A 20,974-nucleotide genomic window follows, 5' to 3' on the forward strand; every position below is an offset into this window, starting at 1 on the left:
CGTTAGGTCGTCATCTTGGATAGAATGTGCTAGACATATCAAGTAGATCTTGTAGCGCTATTGTTAGCGAGGCATCCCTCCAGACTTGCCCCAAGAGTGACTCGCACTCTACTCGTTGCGCTCTCAACGCAAAGGGGGAAGTCAAACCGCATGCGCTTGATTTGTGATCTAAGAATGACTTAATTTATTAAACAGTTTAATTCCTACTCGAACATTAAGGATGAAAGAAATAGAGAAGTCTTTTATAGTTCGTCTGAGTTCGTGTGAGAACATAAGAAAAAAGAGTATCAATTACAAATTTTAGGCTTATGTTTTAGAAAAATATTAGAATTTATATATTTAATCCCTTGGCATCGAATCATCTAAGTGTTAGTATAAAGATTCGGTGACCTGAAGAGACCGATTTGCCATGGTATGATTGAAATATATCAAAGATCTTTTAGTCTTAACAGGTCAGGAGAGATTCACTGATAAAAGGATATGATAAAACTTCTTTTTGGCTGAATCTGTCAACAAGCAATATCAGTAATTTTAGATTAAATAAATAAGTATAAATGGGTCACAATTAGTATAGAAGAAAACCCAGTGTTATTTTCATGACTTTGCATGTTATTCTTGTGATGACTTCTTTTTTTGCGCTATAAATAAGTGTAGAAGGAAAACCTAAAAGGCTTAATAGAAAACCTATTTAGTGTGTGTCTACTGAATGAAAAGTGAGGATTGTGCTATTGTAAGAGGTTGTGATGGTGAGAAACGCAAGTTATCATTGTCGATCCTGTCGTACAAACTGTGATCTTGTTCATTGATATCCAAACTAGGGGACATCTTGCTCATTGAATCCGAACATCGGACCGTTCAAATTCATCTGACACTTAGCTCTCTTACGAGACATCGAAGGGCTCCTACCTGGTAGAGGATACACATGAGATGAGTCCCACTAACATATCCTTCACCAGGAAAAGAAGAATTCAATCACCCAGGTGCTTCTAGCATTATTGTCAGAAGAGTTCCCCAAGTTCTAACTTTTCTGCTGCTCAGATCCTTGAGAAAGAAGCACCACTGACAAGACTTTATTGGCATTCTCAAGGCCTTCGAGCTGTTAATCGGTGGAGCCCATGATAGGTCTCTGTGGGAGAAACCATAACACCATTATCACAAGGTTTTCCAATTTCACAGAAAGTTGAGAAGTTGGAGTTTTCTGATTTCCCTTTAATGAGTAAGAAATATGCACTTTATATTCTTCATTTCCCCCTAGTTGTAGATGATGATTTGTAATGCAAAGAATTAGGCTATATTGTACATGTTGTAATTTATTCCTTATTTATGAATAAGGATTTGGCTCCTTTAAATTATTTTCTTCTTTATATTTGTATGCATCTCTCAACTTGCTGGTGTCAAGGATTCTCTATCTCAACTTTGGGTGAGTTCCTTAAGCCAGTGTATGTTAGATTTATAAAAGCTCGTTGTGCTTCCAGCTAGTGTTCAGATTCACTGTATGAGAAGTGAGAAAAAAGAGATATGAGTACATGACAGTGTCGAATGCTATTCTCATAAGAATTCAGTATATTTTTAGCGAGCTTGCTTATGGATTAAGTCCGTCATAAGCCATCAATATTTTGAGAAAAAAAGTATAGCCTTAAATATAGAACAGCCTCTGCTCGGGGGATTTTTGACCCTCCTACAGGTCTTATTTCTTCGGGATCTCTGGAGCTACTCTTGTAAGATTTTTTATTCTCTACGGGTCTCCAACCTTCCTGAGAGATTAATCGATACTATCTTGGCAAATCTTTTAATCTTTTTTATTAGGACGACTTATTTGGGCTTGCATCCAAAGTGAACTCTTCTCAAAATTTACTTATATATTTACTGAGCAAAAGCATAATAAAATATGTATGAACACAATATTAGAATACTTAGCTTTCGTTTTTTCAATATATATATTTCTATTTATACAAGTTTCAACGTGTTATCACTTTTAAAGATTAAAAATTTTTAAATCACCCCCGCTCCATGTCCTAGGGACTCCTTTGCCGAGATGTGTGATCGAATTGTAAGTACTTGGATTGGCTTGTTCTTTAATAATATATATAGTCCAACCCATGAGGGTCAAGCTTCCTGAGTGTCTGGTTGCGAGCTGCAGCATCAACATTTTTTAGGACTAGGTCGATCGCTCTAAATTATCGTTTTTTGGCCCGTCAGTTGTAACACTTAGTTTTGCTCTTCTCTATATTTCTTCTTGTTGTACTGAAGATTGATCCTGAAGCTCTTCTGATAGATCCAATGAACTGTGGAGGCTTTCATTTTTGAGTCCTCTCCACTCGTTCAACTCTTTTTCTTCAAAGCTAGCAGGCGTGAAGACCCGTTGACTATGTACATTATCTCCATCAAAAGTACGACATCAACTCCATGTGATAGAACAAAAGAAGTTTGTTCTGTGAAATCAAAATGTATAGTTCGTAATGCCCACAATACAGATGGCAAAACTTCATTCCATTCAATTTTTGCACTTTTTAAGTTTTTCATGAGTAAATTTTAGATGAGCTTATTGGCAGATCTTTGTGGAATTTCTTGACATTTTTGGTGGTGAACAGAGTCACATTATCGATGAGGATCATTACGCATAGGCTGTATCGGCATATGATGTTGGTCAAGATGAAGTTGCAGACCACCTCAGCAGTGATTATGGCTAAATTTTTTTGCCTTTATCCACTTCGAAAAAAAATCGACCATGACAAGGATGAACTTTCGTTGTCTTTGCCGGGAGGAAAGGAACTGAGAAGATCAAGTCCACACATCAAAAGGTCAGTGACTAGTCATTGATTGAAGCTTATGAGATGAATGCAACTGCATAGGAATAACCTTCTCATACTATTCACATCTTTGCGCAAACCTCTACTTCCTTTTTATGTTTGGTTAGTAGTATCCTTGCTGCAATATTTGGTTCGCCAAGGTTCTTCCACTCGAGTGGCTACCGCACTCTCCAGAATGGACTTGTTGTAGGATCACGATTGTCTTGTCCTCTTTGACACACTTTAAAGTTATAGGACTTACAGATTTGTCATATGTGCTCTAAATTCTCCCTTAGTAAGAAAATTGGTAAACTAGTTCTCTTCCCATGGAATGTGTTTGATTCAGAAGTATTTGAGTTCTCCAATTATTCGCCTTTCCCTTTGCATTTGCTAGAAACTTGCACAAAATGTTGTTTCGTACTTCAAATAGTCTAATAATTTGGTTGACTACCAGCTAAGAATCTGACCTTATGAGGAGATACCTTACTTCATTTGTTGATGAAAACCTTAATCCAGGGATTAGCATATCGTACTTTGCTTGATTATTAGTGGTGTTGAAGTTGATAGCGATAGACTGATAGTGCAAGTCCTTGTGAGCTCTGCAAGGCCATACACACTCCCTTCTTTTGAGTTCCTGAAGCTTCATCCACACTTATTGTCCAAAGTTTGTCCTTAATATCGACCTCGTCATGGGTTAAACCTTTTGTGAAGTATGCTAGGAAGTCGGCGGCTACTTGAGCTTTAATGAGATATTGAACTCCCTTAATTCAACTGACCACTTCAACAGTCTCCCAAAATGATCTGGACTTCATAATACAGATTTAAGTGGACGATCACTTATAATGTCGACAACATGTGCTTGAAAATAAGGGTGCAGATTTCTTATGGAGAAAATTAGTGCTAATGGGAGCTTTTCAATGATTGTATACCTCAAGTCGGTTGCACGTAAACCTTTACTAACATAATAGATGACAAATTGCTTCTTATTTTTCTCGCAGATCAGGACTGAGTTGATCGGCTCTTTCCGAACTCCTAAGTAAATGAATAGCTCCTCTCCTGGCTTGAGGATTTGAGTAGAGGAGGTGATGATAATAAGGCTTTTAGTCACTTAAATGCCAAGTCTTGTTCTTCAGTCCAAATAAAATAACTGAAAAAATTCATGATCATGAAGAATGACGAACATCGATCACCAGACTATGAAAAGAAAATGTTAAGGCCCGCAATACGAGCAGACAGAGTTTGCAACTCTTTAAGATTCTTCAGTGGTGACATATCCAAAATGACTTGTACTTTTTCAGGATTCACTTTTATTCCTTCAGGTGTGACCAAATACTCAAGGAACTTTACTGAGTTTACCCCAAAAGTGTATTTTTGAAGATTGACCTTAAGGTTAAATTGTCTCAGAATATTAAATGTTTCTTTCAAATCTTTTATGTCCTTCGAGTGAATTACATTTAATTAAGAGATCATCAATGTACACCTCAATATTTCTTCCTTTTTTTTATATTTGAATAAATCATTCATTAGCCATTGAAAAATTGCTTTAGAGTTTTTAAAGCCAAAAGACATTGAATGCATTGAGTACAAGCTTGTTAAAAATTACAACAAAAAACTAATTCTCTAGTAATAAAATCATTTTGGTTTGATAGCACCCCAAGATGCACCAAAAAAATCATAATCAAATGCCCAATGAATGAGTCGACCAGGGCATTGATCTGTGGCAAAGGATGATTGTCTTTTGGACATTGCATTTAAGTTGGTGAAATTCACTCACATCCCTCATTTATTGTTTTCCTTGTTAATCATCACCACATTTGCCAACCAGTCAGGACGGATGAAGTTAACGTCCATAAATTTCAGAATTTCCTGTCTAATACGCTTTAGCTAGGGTGGTAGCCACGGCTCTCATCTTCTGCTTGATGGGTCTGACCCCGGGTATTTCGTCCACCGTCCAAGTGAATACATCGTGATGATTCCATAAGTTTGAGACAATTGTTCTATGTTCTTTGCTCATATTTGAACTAATTTGAAATGTTTTTTTCTTGTTTTTTTCCTCTGAGACAAACATTTGCTTCGTTGTCTCAGTAGCTTCCAGGTTGATCCCTCTATTCGCATTGAGTTGAAGGAGATATTCTCATACATTTCCTAAAGCCCGCAAATAACATGTTTGAGATTGGACTAGGTCTCCTCAAATGATTATATTTTTTCCTTTCCAATGAAATTTAATAGCTGCGTGGTAAGTGGAAGTCACTGCCTTGAATGCATTGAGTACAAGCTTGTCGAAATGACATTGTAAGTGGTTGAAACATCCACCACTATGAAATCTGCCATAGCTGTATATAGTTTATCCCCTCCCCAAGTTACTGTTAGGGAGATGAATCCACAAGTTTCTTTTTCTTTTCCAAAAAATCAATAACAGAAGACCAAAAGTAGGATTCAACTGAGAATTATTCATGTTCTTCTTCTCAAAAACTCTTGTGAAGAGGATGTTGACAGAACTCCATGTTTCTATCAGTATGTTTCTGATTTGGTAATTGGCTTTCATTAGTGGGGGTCTCCTAAAAAATTTATCTTGGATGGCTTCGATAACTTCGCCTATCGACACTCTCAATGGAGTTACTTTTGTTGGAGAGGATTGAGATAGCTCTTGCCTTCTTTCTGATCTTTCCATAACCCTCAAATTTGTCAAAAGAACAAAATGAAAGTTGTGCGACTCCAGAAAGGAATATAGATAGAGCCAACAACAACTCATCTTTGTGTTTGTGGGATGGGACGGGAATGCACGCCAACCCCGGATCCTGTTTTCTTACGAAAAATTGCAGTCGATTCTTTTTACAGAACTCTCGCGAGACGAAAGCAATGTTCATCGGTTCCATGTGATATCGGTGCGATAGAAGATCTTGAATCATGCTTTCCAAGGCGCGTAGCGTTTTCATTTCTATTCTCACAAAAGATCATATGCTAGTTCTAGTTCGAAAATTCAAAATGAAATCAGAGGACTTCTTTATTTTCTCTTTTCAGCACGAATTTCTTACTCCCCTGTATTCCCCTTGCTAGCTATTGATGGCAGTTTATCGGCGGCATGGTCCCTAAAGGTATGCCTCTTGGGCCCTAAACATGTGATTAGCGCCTCACTCAAGTCCCTCCTTGCGAAAACTTGTCAAGCGCCCCAAGCTTAAACTTCAGAGCCGAGCGAGCCTCGGAGGTTAGAGCTTAGTTGGAGCCAACGGCGGGGAGGGAGGTGCCGCACCTGAACTTCAGAGCCGAGCGAGCCTTGGAGGTTAGAGCTTAGTTGGAGCCAACGGCGGGAAGGTAGCTGCAGCATCAAAGATATCGAGTCCTTTCCGTTGCCCGGGATCCGCCCAGCCTGTTTGGGCTTGTGACTTTCCCTTCCTTTAATACCCCTTAGTCACTGACCTCTTAGAAGAAGAATATCTGACTGGGGTCTTTTTCGGTAGAGTCAACTACCTATCAGAGTCCTGAGACACACACTGACACTAGCTAGAAGACTCCTTGGGAACTTCCCTCTTCTTGTTGCTACTCTTGCGTATGCCCTAAGTGGGTGTGACAGGTCTTTTTTTTGTCAAAAACTCTGCTAACGACCTAACCAAACCTTGCCAAGCCTATCTCCGTCTTCTTCTCACTTTCTTCCCTTCCCTTACCTCTATCTCTCTCCTAGTCTACTCACTGTAATGCTTTGTTAGGTCTCTTTCTCTCATATCAAAAGTCTTGATTCGCTAGAAGTAGTTGTGTTTCAAGAGTTTGATCTCCACAAAGATCAAAGAACTCTTGAATCTTTCACCTCTAGAATAAAGAAGAATAAAGAAAGATCGTGCAGCTCTAATTGTTGTCGTAAAAAATTCCTTAGGAGAACATTTGGTGATCTCTGCAAATGAATTTGTTCCTCAAATCGCCTTGTTCATGAAAGGGGGTGTTCTCTTTGATTTATCCTCCAGCTCCCTGGTTACACGAGGACTCTACAAGTTGTATTCTTCGATCGAAATATGTTTATTGGCCAGCTCCAAAAATTAAGCAAAGGTTTCGTCTTTTGCAAGCCAAGTGCATATATGAATGGGCCCTTACATAAGCTCTAGGCCAACGTTGTGCGAGCGATGACGGGATCAATATCTCTAACGCCCGACATCGCTCGATGGAATCAAGTGATAAAACTTCACAGGCTTTCAGAAGGTGCCTCTCGAATCTTCAAAAAAAGCTTGAGAACTTTTTTGTGATGTTAGGGCACTGGCGAACTGAGCCATGCATATTTGTTTGAATTCATCAGAAGAGATAATAACTCCTATCATCAAGTTACTTAACCAGTGCAGAGCTGATTCCTTCAGGGTGATGATAAAAAAAATGGTATTTAAGGGTGTCGTTAATTCATAATAAACATGCTGACAATTCAAAATAAACAGCCTGATTGGCGGAATTCATTTTCCCTTTATAATAATCCAATGACGGGATTTTAAACTTTCTGGGAGCTTCAGGTTTGACAATCTTTCTCGAAAATATGTTCTCCAATGGCATTTGGCTTCTTCTCCCTCTTATTTTCTCATCATCTGAGGATTATGAGGCATCCTCTTTCGGGAAATAATTCATTTTCTTCTACTAGCATCGTAGTCGAAGCTCTCCTTGGCCCTATTTTCAGCAATCCTTCTCTTCGCGACTAGTGTTTTTGGGATTCTCACCTTCGTATTATTGATCATGATGATCCCACGTGGCTTCTAGGATGATCTCTGTAATGGCTCCTTGAGGTCTCATGCTTTATTTCTTCCATCACCATCTTCACTTGTTCTCTTCACTTGTTCATTTGTTGTAACACAAATTCTCTGGTGCAATCAATTGCTTCTCTTCGTTCTCTATCACGTCAAAGATTTATTTGTTGGATTAGAGTATGAATTCAACACTCACTGCACATTTTAAGATGTTGAATCTTCTTAGGATGTAGGGTCTCATATAGTTCGTAAATTCATACAATATAGAAGAGACCTTATGAGATGAGCGGAGAAGGTAGAAAGGAATAGAGTTTCAGCTTGTGTGTATTACTCCTAATGCCTCCTCTTTTCCCTTGCCCTCTTAAGGGAGTAAGGACCCTCCTATTTCTATGCCTCATAGGTTGTGCTTATCCTCATAGATAATGCTATATTATAGGCCACAATGTACGAAACCTATCTAAGATTTGTTTTTGAAAAGATATCATTATGAGTGTTAGGCAGCTCATAAATGAGCATAGACAGTGATGGGTTAGTTTCCCTTTTTTTAGCATTCAGGTAAACTTGAAGGATCAGTAAATGAACTCGACGGTCAAGTTTGACAAATGCAAGCGAGCTTATCAAAGGAGCTCGATAAGTACAGGCGAGCTCGGCAGAAGAGCTCATCGAGTACTCTTGAGAAGTAATTCTTGTAGCTATTACTTCGATGGATGTGGTTCGAGAGTACGATTTGTCAGCTATATGCTCTAGGTGCATGATAATATTTACATTCCAAAAAAGGCCCAATCTCATAGGCCCAAAAGGCCCATTTACATGCAAGCTTCATTGGTAGCTTAGGAAAACTTAGGATGTACACTGTTATTTTGCTACAGTGATAAGCTGATGACAAGGTGAAGAAAAAGAGAGAATTTTAGGAGAGAATTTTTTTTCATTGATTTCTACAAATTTCTAGCCTAAAAATAGACAATTACAACAAAGATTATTCTATGTGCTTCCCAAACAAACTCCATAAAGAAAATGAACCCCCAATCTACAAATAATCAATTAGATAAGCTCAAAACTAAGCAATAATTCTTACCAAATTTTATCCTAATTTGAATTTAAATTCAATTGCAAACTTATCTAAAACTTAGCTTAAATTTCAAAACTCAGCCTTAATACATTGTAATTTCAAAGTTTGATCCGATAGTCCAGCTTCCAAATCCTTGAGCTCCATTATCTAATGTATGACTGAATCTAATTGTGCATATGGATTCCTGGTGGCATTTTCTTCGATCAAAATGGTGTAGTCAGAGAAGCAGTACAATCGACAATTGCAAAGAAAAAAGCGGGCCATTAAAAATTCAACGAATATAATCTCTTTAATCTTTAGATGATATAATACATATATTATGAGTAAGTTCATCTTGTTTAGATCATTTATATCTCTTATTCCCTTAATGATTTGATTCCCTTATACAAATTGATATATGTGAAAATCATAAAATTATGGGATCAATTCAACTCCATGCTAGCTGCAAAGTTACATAAATTTGGCCGATGAAAGGACAGAAACTAGCAAGGCATAAGAAGTACTACTGAGGTTGAAGGTCACATAATGTTACAGATGTAGAACATCAAATGATATGTAGCACATCAAATAATAGATCAAGAATAACGATCAAAAGCAAATCATGATCTAGCTTACAGCAGCACTTCTTCAATTTTAAAGCTACAAAATTCTAAGCGCTGTTTTTTTATTTTTCAGATTTATCAGAAAATGTACACAAATACATTCAGTAATCCATTGTCAAAATTCCGAAAGCATAACATAAAAGGAATAGCTATTAAAGTATGAACACAAACACCAAAAAAAAATAACAAGTTTTGATATATAGAAGTTAACGACATCCTTTTTCTATTTAGTCCGGAAAGAACGAAGTTCAACAGGAGTATAACAAGAAATAAGGGCCATAGAGAAGTTTACCGCATCTAGTGCCCAAAGAAGCATTTAGCTGAGATGTGAGCTATCACACCGGTAAAGTTGGGCATCCAAACAATTGAAACTTGCCAATCTACCACAGTTTCCAGATCGAATAACCATATCTTCACCAACCTAGGAAGTCAGGACATGAGTGAGTTATAAAACAATGGCAGGTAAATTGGTTTGGTATGTAAGGCAAAAAAGGGGGTGGAGAGGCCCAGCAGGCAATATTCTAGTTCCCATTTCCAAGTTACACGCTTAAGCCTACAGCCAAAAATGAATCAGCCATAGCTGGAGATGAGCTTTATCCCTAGCATGCCTAAGCTTTTTGGGATAAACTAAAGGTTCATTTAGTGTAGCTGCATTTCTTTATAAAGAAGTTCATAAAATTGTCAGAAAAAATAATATTTTAAAAAATTATTGTGAGTATTATAACTATAATAGCAGCTTCCATATAGCAGCCACATTTTAGTAGACCAACTTCTCAAAAGCAAAATTCTACTATAAAAATTTATCCAAGGCAAAAAAAAGCAGTAGCCAAACAATCAGTGTGATAGCCATTTGAAATATAAAGCAATGAGAAAGCTACCTCAAACAAACTCTTTTAAGCATGATTTAACTAAAACATAGAAATAAACAAAATAAAATTAATGGTTAATCTTTTATACAGATTAATATTAATCGAGGATTGAATAAAACACATAAAATTGTTTCATTATTGAGTTTTGATTAAATAATTAATTAATTATTTATTTATTTTATTACTCTTAAAAAAATCATTAGAATCGATAAAATTTCTAATTAAGATAAGTTTTATATCTAAACAAGGGAAAATTAATTAATCACTTAATTATCATGATAAAAATAAAAATATTATTACTTATCATTAATTAACTATGATTAATAAGATTTTAAATTAAGATAATTCTATAATATTTTAAAGAATTTATGATGATTTTAAATAGTTGAGATTAATAAAAAAATTTATTATTGTTAATTCGTTGATTTTTATAAATTATAACATTATTTATATTAACGATGTAAGTTTCAGTCAAAATATATTGAAATAATTTTTTCAACTTATGTTAACTTATAGCATCTTATCTTTTTTATTACTCAAATGATTTAACCCGGCTTAAACAATTAAACGTCTATGATAACCTAAGAATCAAGAATAAAAAAATGTTTTTGTCAATCATGAAAAAACAAAGAAATTGTGGATAAATGGTTACACTTCTTTGATTGACTTAATAGATTAAACTGGACCAAGGAAAATTTTAAGCCCCAACAATAAATTTGTCTTCTAAGTGTTGATGGGCATGAGGAGAACAAAAAAGATGAAATCCATGATTATCCCAAGACTCGGCAAAATAATTTTGCAGTCGACCAATTAAATCCTTTGGAAATAAAGCAGAGATAACTTCGTAATCTCCCTCGCCAGCTTAAATTTAATTCACCTAAACCTACTTTAAAATAATTTTAGAAAAGTTTACAATGGCGCAAACAATGATTTATGCTCTAATAGCAATGAGCTTAATATGATTAATTCTTGCCATACCTAATGCAAGTGCCTTGAAAATCATCGCCTGATAAGTAAATTGATCCAAAATATTAGACAGAACAAGTTTTCAATAAAAACTGACATAAGTTCATAAGTCGACCAGGTTTACAACTGAAATTCAAAAAAGCTGAGAACATGAGAATTCTCCTGTAAGATCCAAAAATTCTCTCATTTCTCCTCCCGCTACCAAGCCGCGCGACCCAACTTTCCCTATTAATCGCGTGAATCGCTCGATCGCACAAATCTGGAGATTAAGCTCGTTGTCGCCCTCCTGATCGGAACTCCCGCGATCTTTCATTTGTTTCCTTTCTTCCCGCCAGTTTCTCTTCAATTGTTGCCTTCCCGATTTGTTCGGTTGCACCGCATCTCTGTTATATAAGGAGACAGTAAGCTACGCATCGGACAACTCGAATCCTCCTGTCACTACCGAGCCTCCCTTCACAGGCGCCAAAAACTTCTCTTCTCTCTGCCCCATTGTTTCTTCAAACCAGTAGCTATCTATCCTTTTTAATCATTTATAGTAGCTGAGGCATGAAGTAAGCTCTCCCCTCGTTGCTTTTATTTCTTCTTCTTTCAATATTGTTGTTATAAAATGTTAAATCAATTATGTTTATTATATTTATGCACAATAAAGTACTCTTGACCAGATTTTCTGCAAATCGAACTGTTCCGAGCGGAGCATGCGACACCTGACAGAGCTCTACGAAAATAAACAAAGATGCCTGGAAGACGACTGAGTGATGGTAGTCAACCGATCGGAAATTGATTGAGTGGCCGACCAAGGGCCAACCGACCCAGAAGCTGATCGAGCCAGAGGTTGATCGACTCAAAAACCGTTCAAGTAGAGGTTGACCGGCAAAAGGACGATCTGCCGAATATTCATCAATTGCACAACATGGAGCAGATTGATTTGGGATTGATAGATTAAAAAGGAGGCATGGATGTAATTATCGTTTCAAACTAATCGTAGGCCTCTATAAATAGAGGAGCATTAAAAGTAATAGAAGTTGTTGATACAACATACAAAATATTTCATCCCTTCTCACACTCCATTCATTGGGTGTGATTCACAGACAAATCAAGATTTAACATCCTAAAATGTGCAGTGAATGTGGATCTTGTCGCAAACAAGTAGAGTGACCCAAGGAGAAGAAACCCAATATCGAGAAACCACAAACATGAACTATACCCGAGAGTTTGTGGCCCAACAAATCGATGAGCTCAAAGAATAAATGGACGCAAAAAGGTATGCACTGACTCAGAAAAGAGTGCAACTACCACAAAGAGTAACATCCCACCACCAGCAAAGAGGGACTGCACTAAACACCAAATGAATTTTACCAGCCCTAGAAGGAGAGCAGGATACACACTATCCCGACAACGTCGGGTCAGCACCACTTGACTATTGCAGATACAAGCATATTGAAGAATTGCAACCTGTGCAGCCAGAGATCACTTTCTCCAGGTAAATTTTGGAAGTCGAACGCCCCGAGCGTTTCAAGATCCCAACTTTAGAGTCATATTGAAGACGATCGAATCTGGCCAATCATATTGCCTCTTTCAAGTCGGTTGTATGCCTACTCAGGATAAATGACGCGCATAAATGCTGCGATGGCACACCAAGGAACCCTTGAGCTCAATACCCAGCAAGGAAATGGCTTCGAGATCAATGAGACCATTAAAGAAATACCCGTTGTGGGTTGACCTCACATATGATGAGGTCTCTCCTCTCTCTTCTCTTACCCCTTTAGAACCTAGGATTTAGCCTTAAGGTTTCCTTAGAGGCCACCCTAGAGGATTAGAGAAAGGTTCATACCTAAGTTAGAATCTAAATCAAATTTTAATTCCATTTCGTTTGAAAAATACTTGATTTTAATCCTTAGCACTTAGTTTAGTGTTGGGTTGATTTTAACCAAGTTATTAAAACTAAAGGTTGAGTCTCCTGCAAAGTTATGTATATGATTTTAAGTGACCCATTGAACCTAATGACATGAGTCCATGACATAGATACCTTTTTAACGCTCGTTCTATCCCATGGACTAGAATGATTAGGGCTTTTTCTTTTGCCTAGTCAGCCTAGGAGAGAACCCTATGGGTCTCATCTAATTACTTTGGACTTCTTTCTTTTAACTCGTTTTCTGGTTTAAAGGTGAGCACATTTGATTTGGTGTTCAAATTTAAACCATAAATTGAGCTAAATTTAAAATTTTAATGAATTTATACAAAATTTAAATCAAATACAGCTTAAATTCAACTCAAATTCAATTCAAACTTAAATTATCAAATTCAAATTAAACATACCCAAAATCACACACCTAAAGCAAATACAAATATGATACGCCTACTATACGACCATTCCATGCACGAACACTATGGATCCAACCGACCAGCCCACCACAGCCCTCCACATGTTGATCGGTTCAGCGGGAGTGGGCAGAAAGTTTTGATGCAGCAATATAGGATTCCAGCCCCCAGGTGGACCCGCTAAGGCTCTAATCATGTACACAAGGAGAAGTAAATTAAGGGGATTTTGGGAGGAAAGTTTGAGTGATTTTTTGGGGGTTATATTAAAGTTAATAACATAGGGTTTGGGTATATTTGATTGGCTACAAATTTTCCTTTGTCTTTGTGTTCCTAGAGACATATAGAGTTTGTTGAAAGACGATCTACCTCTCAAACTATAAATCACCAATTATATCTTGTTTGTTTACTTTGATATTAATCAAATTAGTCCTATCTTGAATTTTCTCACATATATATTGCAATCTGCTCATTGATTATGACTCCAGTTCCTATCAAAATACATCTCAACTTTTACCCATATAAAAAAACTTAATCTCAAATTTAAATCCCATATCCAAAATCAATTATAAAGTCAAACTTATACTAAATTAAACTTCAAATTCAATATAAAAAAATCAAACTAAAATGTAAATCAAACTCACATGTAAACTTAATCCAAATGCACATAAATCTTATGTCAAATCCAAATTCAACGAACAATGTGCACCCAAATTCAACGCTAAACCTATTCCTAAAGCAACTTTAAATCAACACCCAACCTAACAAAATTCAAACTTATGTCCAAATCAAATTCACCACAATTCAACACCATACAGCTCCATCTTGTTGATTCAAATGTTTAGTGAAACCTGTACTCAACCCTAAACTAAATCAACACTTAATGTGCTTCCATTGTACACCTAATATAACACTAAATTCAATCCTAAGTCAACTTAATATAAATGACAAATCTAATCTTCATCTAAAACCTATACTAAACAACACCCAAATCTCATACCAAATTTTCCCTAACTTAACAATCAAAACTTCTTAATTTAACCAATAACCTGCTCCTAAATCAGCCACTAAATCAACATAAAAGTTAACCCAAATTCAGTCCTAATCGAGAGTTTTCTTTAAAAATTTTGTCTCATAAGATGTAATTAATTGTAGGGGCTTGCTCTTAAGAATTTTGTAACCCAAACTAATCTAAACCCTATTTAGCTTCAGAGTTCGTTAAGGGAAATATTTGTTGGTTTAAAATGCAAACTCAACAAATATTACGTAAAATCATTTAAGTAATTGAATCTGTCGTAAAATGGTATTTCTATCTTTTGAGATAGTATATTACTTTGGATGACTTATTTGATTATTCAAATAAATTAAAATATTTAAAATTTATGTGGTGCACACAATAAATTAACATAAAGCTAACGAGGTAGATAAATTTTTCCAACTAAGCAAAGCTTTTGATGCAGGTCATAGGGACAAACTTATCAGTTATTCCGAGAGCACCGTGATGTGTTCCGCTGGTCATCCATAGAAATATCAAGAATACCAATCAAAGTCACTTGTAACCGGCTAAACGTCAACCCAATAACCTAACCGGTGAAACAAAAGATGAGATTGACGGTGAATACGTTAGCAAAATCGATACACGAGGAAGCACATAAGCTGCTGGAGGTCGGCTATATATGTGAAGTGCAACAACCACATTGTGTCGCCATTGTAGTAATGGTCCAAAAGACAAATGGCAAGTGACAGAGGTGCATCGAATTTACAAGTCTGAATGCAGCTTGCCAAAAAGATAGCTACCCTATGCAGAGAATTGATGCGTGATACACCTCGAAATCAAAATCAACAAACCACGATGAAAGGACAATAGATAGGTGGAAAAAACACAACCAAGGGCTGTCTTACAAAAGATCAAAGAAAACAAGCAAAATACAAGGTTGGTCTACTATTTAAGACTCTAGACATCTCTAGGAACACCACAAAAAGAAAGAAACAACAGCCACTCAAAATATGCATAAAAGAAAACAAACCCTAGGTTTTCTCCCTTAAGGAATCCACGCCACAGACTTTTGAAAACTTTCCTTTTCCACTTTTCCTCTAAATCTGTTTTAATTTCTCCTCTTTGAGTATGTAATTAAGCTATTCGTAGACCCCAAACTCTCCCTACCTTCTTCTCCTGCGGCAAAATGCCGCTCCACCTCTTCGCTCAAACGAGATCGGCCCATCTGTGGGTTTGGTGTGTCTGTGGGAGGGCATTTGATCGGTCCCTCCTGGACCGATCCCGTGATGGGCGAAACATTACTCCCCTCCCAAAGAAGTACCTTGTTCTCAAGGGGAAAGGAACTACAAATACCTAAAACCGTTAATATCTCTAACATCGTTGGCTCTTACAGAAGAGCTCTTTGTGATAACGAAGAAACCCAGGTGCTAGGTTGAAGATTCCGGCCTTCAAGTAGGCCAGGTATTGCAATGACATGTTGAACGGATGAACCTTCAATCACGGTGACCGATTCAACATTTTTTGGGTCCATCCCAAAGGAGCCCGCCTAACCTAAAGATGAGACTATCCTTCTCTTCATCACCACCTTCCTCTTTTGCTCGCCCTCACGACGTTTTATGCCTCTCTTCCGAGAGCAAATCTCGAATCAAGATCTCATTAAGAATATCAGTTTCAGACTTCGTAACCTTATCCATTGCGAGTTCTCACGAGGGAGAGAAGCAACCAACGAAGAAAAGGGAGATCGACAGTTCGTGCATGGCAGCAAAGGATAGCACGAGATAGGCAAGCAGAGAGAAACACCAGCGTCCTACTTATAACAATCACTAGCATGAAAATTAAGGAAATATTAATCATTGTTGTCATTTAATGATAGCTAACAATTTATTGTATTTAATTCTCTCATTCTTTTTGTAGCATAACTTACTAATATACAAGACAATCATGGAACTAAAATATGTCCAATAAAAATACCCTTGACCAGATCTTCTGCGGATCGAACAGCTCTGAGTGGAGCACGCATCACCTGACAGAGCTCTATGAGAATAAACAAAGATACCTAGAGGACCACTGAGCAATAGTATTCAACTGGTCAGGGACTAATCAAGTGGTCAACCAAGAGCTAAGTGACCAAGAGGTAGGCCAAACCGGAGGTTGATCAACTTGGAGATCACTCAGATAGAGGCCGACCGACAAGAGGACAATACGTCAGACATTCATCAACTGCACGACATGAAGCTAATTGATTGAGAGTCAACCGATTAAAGAGAGTCATGGGTGTAATTGTCATTTCACGCTAATTTTAGCCTTCTATAAGTAGAGGAGCATTAAATGAAATAGAGGTTATTAATACCATATACAAAAACATCACATTACTTTCTCATCTCTCTCAATATATTTCTCTCTCCTCACTCCATACCTTAGGTGTGATTTGCAAACAAATCGAGATTCAACAATTTACTTGGCAACTTTTCCTAGGCTAGAATAAGGTTGATTTCAAATCAATTTGTATTCTTATGTTAGTAATAATATTGTTATTAATATTAGTAAATGTTAGTAAAGTTGCACTTAACTTAATAAATATTTTGTTTTAATTCATACAATTGCATGATTATTAATAGCTGGGGATTTTGATTTGTATAAAACTTGTGAGTCAGCATTGGTCAAACCACTAAAATAGCTAGAGTTTTATTGTTTTTCTTGAGGTATGCGACTGTTCTTTATTATGCAATAAGCATATATTTCATATTTATGAACTTTATTCTTATTGTTTATATTAGATTCATAATTACCATATAAGATTGTTAATGTCATTGTTACTTCATTTATATATCTATTTGTGTTTATTATAAGATTCATTTATTGCTCATAATAAAGTAATTGGCTGTCTTATTTTATCGTTGCTCAACTCTATATATATTTGATTAAATCTTGCAATTATCATATTTTCTTTTACAGCACTTCATGTTTATGAATCGCATGTAGCTCTTTTTCATATCACAACCTTATGTGAAGTAGCATATTGCTTACACATTTAATTGTGAAAACTGACATAATTATGTAGCTTGTATGAATAATAAGTAGGTCGATGGAAGCCTTTTGGATATTGGATAGCTGGGTTAACAAACCGAAAGAGTGACGCCTCTACAAGAAATTATTAGGTTTTCTTGGATTAGTGTTTACTTTCCTATTTTTAGGGTGTGTGATAAAACTAACTATATAAATATAAAATTAAACTAAAATTAAATGATGGATGATTGTTAAATCATACGCTGGTAATTATTATTGATTACATATTTCTATTAAATAGAATGAGTATGCTCATATTATGTTGATTTTAAATTATGCATCACTTATGTATATATATATATATATTATATATATATATATATATATGATAATTTATTCTTTTTTATTATGCATACTGCACATTCCATTTTATTGTCATTTATGCTTTGATAAATAGTAGTTATTTATTGTATTTGAATTATTAAACTGAATCATTGGTATTTTTGCATAGTAGGTTTCACAAAACCAATTGGAGGGTTGTCTTCACATGAGTAGACTCTCCAATTCTAAATTTATTTTTGGTATTTTTCACTATTTGCACTAGTTATTCTTTTTTTTTCCTTTTTGAGTTTGGGTATTTAGTTCTCTATCGTCATTTTTATTTTGTTTCAATCAGTATTTTATGTTTATTTTGTGTATCAATTGTTGATTCTTATCTATAAATTGAAATAAAATGTATATTTTCTTGCATATTTTAGTTATTACTTGTGTATAATATTTTCTTTTATGAATACAAAACATATTTAAATCTTTTCACCACGTCTTATGTTGCGGTGTGTACCGCCTTCCCAACAGGGAATGTGACATTTCCAGCATTCAATGAATGATTAATAAAAGGATTAGGTTTTGAAAAAATTAAAACATTGTGAAAATGATTAGTGTTTGGATAAAAAACAATATATACTTAATTGGTGCACAATGACAAATCAGGAAAAAATGATTAGTTCATAAACAATTAGGATTCTTACCTGATAGCAATTTTTCATAATGAAGTAGACCTACCCACATATTAATCGCATACTCCAATGTAATAGAGTGCTGTATCAGCTCTTATTTACCAACTTGTCATCAAAATAGAATTTGAATTATTCCCACTAAAAAAATCAAAATGCATTAAAAATGCTATACAAGATTGCTTTAAAACTACATAAATAGATCGGATCCTGGACAGGCATGAACTTATTTGAAAGTAAAAAAAGGATTCAATCAAAATAAACTATCTGGTATATAGCTAGTTCAGCCAGTCCATCTGAACATAGCTCACAGCCCAAGAAGTGACAATTTAACTAAAACGAAGAGATCCGGGAACAAAAGGAAAATTTATCTGAAAATAAGACGAAAACCTGTCATTAGAGACGGCATGGATCCTGCAAATGCTAAGGCAAGGACGGGGAAGGAAGTGTCTTCTCTCGTTCCTCTTTGCGCTCTCTGAAAGATTTTTCGATACAATGTGGAAAGCTAAAAGAATCGAAGATTGGAACGAAACCGTAGCCTAGCCAGCCACCAAACACATAGGGCTGGTTCTCAATTCGCTGTCCAGACTTTGCTTTTCATTCTTTCCATTGTAGAGCTAGCTGTACAAACAATCAGCGAATCCCGATCACCTTGAGCGGGACGCGGTGATGGGAAGAAGAGAAGGGATGGGCATGCGTTGCGCTCTACCGATCGATCTGACCAGACGAATAATAACTGCTCTTTTATTTCAGAGTTTTGCATGAAAAATAACTGGCACAGAGCAACCTACTTATTCATTAACGGAGAAAATATTGGATTGCGGCGTTATTATTTATTACGTGTTATTAGATGTTATTATATATTATTTAATTTTTATGATGTGTTATTGTGTTATTATAATATCGGAAATATTCGTATAACACAATAACACCTGAATAACATACAATATCACTGGAATAACACAAAATAATACGGGAGAATATTTTCTTGTGTTATCGGATCGAATTTTTTAATGTTATCTTCATGTGTCATAATTTCATTAGACTCCGCAATTCCGCACGTAACTTTACATGCGGAATCCTGATGCAATATTTTTTCTTTTCGAGACACGGGATAAATGCTAGAGAAAAGAAAAAACTACTTATTATTTTGAGAAAAATATAAATATAATTAAAATATTAGATTTATTTTGAGATAAATATAAATATATAATTAGAATTTTAAGAGAATTACGTACATATCACTTATTTATTTTTTATGTACATATCTAATATTTAACTTTAGTTTTCACATTTATACCATCTTAACTAAAATATGTATTTTAGGTATTTAAAAATGGCATTTACATACATACCACTTAATTCTTATGTTTTTACAAATCTAACACCTAAATACTCATATTTACATGCATAGAACTCAAATTCTTAACTTCACATCAAAAATACCATCTTTAGTCTCTTTTCATATATAAGTTTATGACATGATATGTTAGATATGTAAATATAAAATTTTAGGTGTAAGATATGTGAATAGATAAGAATAGTGTGGTATGTATGTAAATTTCTCTTTTAAATATTAAAAAAATGTTATATATATATGTAATATAAAAGATTTGATAAAAGTATTGGTGGAAGATAAATAAGATGATAAGAATTTACAGTATGTTTATTTAATTATAATGTGAGATAAATACATGCCACTCAATTTTTATGTATTTACACATCGAACATCTAAAATATATTTTTCATGTATATGCCACTTTACCAGTACATGAAAATGTGTCTCTCTTTTTAAAGTTTAAAATAATGATATTTTTTATGTGATGCAAAAGATTTGGATGGTATAAATGTAATATGTGCTTGGTAAAATCCAGTTTATATAGTCATTTGATACACAAAAAAATATACATTTTTAGAGCCATATTTTATACTTATTTTTGGTGATATTGCACCTCTTTTGGTGATATTGCACCTCTTTTTGGTGATATTGCACCTCAATGGAAGGTATTTTTTGTGTTTTATTACAGGTTGTTGATTTTTAGGACTTGAAGCAAAAAAAAAGCAAAAATGATGAAATTTGGAATCATAATGGAGATTAGACTAGGCGCCGACGAAGTCAGACTAAGCGCCGACGGTGTCATTGTCGATGCAGACCCTGTTTCTAGAAGATTCGATCAATTTGGGCGCTTTTTGAAAAGTTTTTAGATGCAACTTTTAGGGAACCAACCCTAGGCTCTATTTAGAGCCGAAATTTGATCAGAAACCCCCCTGACACCATTTTACATTCTTCCACTCAATCAGTTTTCCTCTTCGCACGCCTACATTCCACGCCATTCCACATCATTAGTTAGTTATTGTTTTTATAGTTTTGAGTTTTTTTTGTGAGTTTAAGTGTAAATTCTTCTCTAAGAAGTATTAGGGAGGAAGAGATGTGAGAGATTTCTTCTTCCTACATTTCCTAAGAAATGCTACGAAAAATTGCTTTGAGAAAGAGTTTCAGATAAGTGTTGTTTGTTTATTTGTAAGTTATTGAATTTTATGACTTGAAATTTTGTTGTATCTTTCTTATGAAGTCTGAGTATATTACTTTATCTTTTTCTCTACTCTGAGATGTGGTGAAATGAAGAGATAA

At 35.4% G+C, this 20,974-nt stretch overlaps 1 protein-coding gene across 4 annotated transcripts in view; it reads right to left on the bottom strand.

Annotated features, from left to right (window-relative positions):
• LOC110017924 (ELMO domain-containing protein A) overlaps positions 1 to 19,089 on the bottom strand; it is a 28,999-nt gene extending 9,910 nt beyond the window's left edge. For 3 of the 4 annotated variants that reach the window (XM_020715088.1, XM_020715087.1, XM_020715085.1), the window contains exons 1-2: positions 18,733 to 19,089; positions 9,468 to 9,596 (exon numbers count right to left, since the gene is read on the bottom strand). The gene's annotated coding sequence lies outside the window, so the exon portion shown is untranslated. The remainder of the gene's footprint in view (positions 1 to 9,467; positions 9,597 to 18,732) is intronic. The other variant, XM_020715086.1, reaches the window with a different exon arrangement.
• Positions 19,090 to 20,974: the final 1,885 nt, after the last annotated feature.

This window comes from Phalaenopsis equestris, unplaced genomic scaffold (assembly GCF_001263595.1).
Source record: "Phalaenopsis equestris unplaced genomic scaffold, ASM126359v1 Scaffold000002, whole genome shotgun sequence".
In the NCBI taxonomy this organism is placed as follows: domain Eukaryota; kingdom Viridiplantae; phylum Streptophyta; class Magnoliopsida; order Asparagales; family Orchidaceae; genus Phalaenopsis; species Phalaenopsis equestris.